This window comes from Raphanus sativus, unplaced genomic scaffold (assembly GCF_000801105.2).
Source record: "Raphanus sativus cultivar WK10039 unplaced genomic scaffold, ASM80110v3 Scaffold1836, whole genome shotgun sequence".
Taxonomy (NCBI): Eukaryota; Viridiplantae; Streptophyta; class Magnoliopsida; order Brassicales; family Brassicaceae; genus Raphanus; species Raphanus sativus.
Window position 1 is genome coordinate 4,821 of NW_026617145.1, and position 3,775 is coordinate 8,595.

Here is a 3,775-nt window from a genome sequence, read left to right on the forward strand (position 1 = left end):
GAAACAATTTTTATAAAAAAAAAAATTTGTTAATTTACCTATTTAATATATTTTAATATTAAATTTATATAGCACTTCTATTTTTAGATAATAAAGAATATAATTATATAATTTATAAAAAAAAGTATATAATTTTTTTTTATTTTCTTGTTTTATAATAAATATATTAGTAAACATTGATTTATAATAATAATATATTACTAACTATGAAATTAAAAATATTTAAGTAAGATTTGGTTAGATTCTTTCTCAACAGATTTTGTTATAATTACAAAAAAAAAATCAAATTTATAGTTGGTTTATTATTAATATAACTAATCAAATATGCAAAATTAACTAATTTTTACAAGTGGTCCTACTATGACTTGTTAATGGTAGATAAAAATAGAATCCTAAATTAAAAAATTAAGATATATATATGAAAAATAAATATGCACTTCAGATATTTAATTCCATATTATTTTGATATGATATCTAAAGCTAAGTATTTCAAATTAAATAAGTGTCTTAAATACTTAATTCTATATAAATAATTATATATGTTTATATTTTTCTTTTAAAATTTTTGATTTACTTCGGGTATACCTGAATCAATCATGTATACCTCAAAAATATATGGTTACTTTATTGGTTTTAGAATGTGATGCAAATTAGAACTGAAACAGATGAATTAATAATAGACTTGGCTTATACTTACAAATTTACTAGAATGAGACCTAGATGTATTCCAAAAAGAATCAAAATACGAAATACCCTACCTGAACGACCCCAACATCCATGCCTACTCCATACTAATATATATTAGTGTCCCTTTTTTACAGACGGGGTTAAGTGGAGCACTTGAGACATTATGTGGTCAAGACTTTGGTGCAAAAAGCTACAAAATGTTGGGGATTCATCTGCAATCATCATGCATCGTCTCGTTAGTTTTTACCATCCTCATCTCTATCTTCTGGTTCTTCACAGAACCGGTTTTTCGGATTTATCGGACAAGATTCCAACATCTCAAGACAAGCTGCACTGTATAAAATACCAAAATTCCTGGTTTACTCGCTGACGGGTTCTTACAAAACATTCTTAGGTTTTGCCAAACACAATCCATTGTTGCTCCGCTAGTCATCTTCTCGTTTGTTCCCCTGGTGATCAATATTGGTATCGCATATGTTCTGGTCTATTTAGCTGGCCTTGGATTCATTGGTGCTCCAATAGCTACATCTATTTCATTGTGGATAGCTTTCCTTTCTCTTGGAACTTATGTGATATGTTCTGACAAGTTTAAGGAAACATGGACTGGGTTTTCATTAGAATCATTCCGTTATGTAGTAATAAACTTGACATTGAGCCTCCCATCTGCTGCTATGGTATGGTAAGTCAGATCAGTAGCCATTGCTAACTACTAACTTCATATGACTGTTAGAGCTTAAGAGTGGACTATATATATTGTTGCAACAGTTTGGAATATTGGGCGTTCGAGATACTTGTGTTCTTAGCAGGATTGTTGCCTAACCCGGAAATCACCACCTCTTGGTAGCTATATGGTAAGCTTTATACCACTATTTAATTAGTTAAGTAATGTTGTATTTCATATCAAAAGAATAGCTTATAGTTTCGTAATGTATAATTAAATTCAGCGTCAACACGGAGTCGATTAGCTACATGTTAACATATGGACTTAGCGCAGCTGCAAGGTCAGCCATTTCACCAATCATTTTAAAACTATGTATTTTCCTCTTACACACAACATTATTTTATGTAATATTAAAAACGTTATTGTAGTACACGTGTGTCCAACGAACTTGGAGCTGGAAAACGTGGAAGGTGCAAAGAAGGCCACTTCTGTAACCGTTAAGTTGTCTTTTGTCCTTGGCCTTGGCGTAGTGCTTGCTTTACTTGTAGGTCACGATGGTTGGGTCGGGTTATTCAGCAATAGTCGTGTCATCAAAGAAGAGTTTGCACCATTGACATTCTTTTTTGCTGCCTCTATAACACTTGATTCAATCCAAGGTGTTCTATCAGGTAAAATATTCTACTTTTTGTTGAATACCAAACATACAAAAAACTCAACTTTTATCGACAGGAGTAGCCAGAGGGTGCGGTTGGCAGCACGTCGTCACGGTTATAAATTTGGGAACATTCTATTTAATTGGAACGCCTATTGCAGCCTTTTGTGGTTTCAAGTTAAAGTTGTATGCCAAGGTACTCTCTTATGAAATTGGTAAATAATTCGAACATTTATGTGATGTACTGTTTTTTTTTGAACTGGGAATGATGTTGTGTTTTGAGTCATCGTTTTGGTGAACACAGGGTGTGGATTGGTATGATAACTGGGATATTTTGCCAATGTCGTCACTCATGCTTATGACAGTTTTCCGGAAGTGGACAAAGCTAAATTCTTCGGTCTAAAAAGATCATGAAACTATGGACGAGACTAATATCATTATTGTGTTTTGGATTTTTAATAATAAAACCAAAGAAAACCTCTAAATTATTTTTTCAGTGAATAAAACACTCGATTTTCTGTTAGTGTCAATCTCTCTTCTGTCTAAAATTCCGTTAAGAGTAGACAAGAACCGCTAAATGAAAATGCTGTTTTGAACAAAGCAAACTTGTACATGTTTTAATAATAACTAGAGTGGTAGCGCGGATATTTCTCTTGATTTATAAATGTGACTATATTTTTGATTTTGAAGATGCAAGATATCTGTCCTGACGTAGTTGCTGACGTAGTTGTTGAAACAGACGTTGTGTTGAGTAGTAAAAACTATGTGGAGTCCAGATGCTGAGCTGGAGTCGTGTAGATTTGAAAAGCAAGAAATTACTTGAAGATAAGGAAAGGGGAAAAAAACTTGGCGAACAAGTTTATGATTTAAAGAAAGAGTAATAATTGCATTCCAAGAAAATGAAAGTTGCACTTATTGTTATAGAAGATGTCCATATCTATGTTGTTTTGGAAACTAGGATTTCGAAAACATGAAAAACTATATAAAATAGCTATGGATCGTTATTAGTGAGACAGAGATACAGAGACTGATCTCAGAGAGAGAGAAAGAGAGAGAAGTTTTTGGAAGTACTCTCGGGTCATATTGAAGTAGTGTCTGAAATACTTGAGAGAGGAGAAACATAAGCGACATGATAAACATAGTTGAAGATCTTGATATTAATGAAAAATTAAAATAAAAAACGCAATCAAAATTGTATATAAAGAGATTTCTACAATATTCAAACGGTATGATTCTTCTTTAATTTTAAAAATAGTATATATATAATGTATTTTAGTGAAAGATTTCATAATATATAAATATTTTATGTTAAATTTGTTATTGATTTATAAATTGTATAACAATAAACTATTTTGTTGGTGTTTAAATTAATAATATATATTAATAAAATATTACTAAAGATAATCATGCCCGCATGGCGGACTAAACACCTAGTATTAATATATATAATTAATTACTATTAACTGCGGTTCGGATATAAACATTCGGAGCCTAAGTACGGATTTGATAAAAAATGTAGTCTGTTTTGATAAAAGAAAGTAGGGAAGTTTTAATAGGGAAAATAATATAAAAATAACTATATTAATACAATTAGAGATTAATTTATTTGCTTAGTAATCATGTCATAAATTTTTATTTTTATATATTTAAATATTAAAACAAATTTGAAATAATTATTATAATTTAATATTTTAATATTGAAAATTTAAAAAGTCTTTATATTGAGCCGGGTCAGGCGTTTTGGTGAGTTTTAACCTAGTTTTTACCAAATTTGT

At 30.3% G+C, this 3,775-nt stretch overlaps 1 pseudogene; it reads left to right on the forward strand.

The window, feature by feature from the left end:
• The first annotated feature begins 821 nt into the window (after positions 1-821).
• On the forward strand, positions 822-2,403 carry LOC130504857 (protein DETOXIFICATION 19-like; annotated as a pseudogene).
• Positions 2,404-3,775: the final 1,372 nt, after the last annotated feature.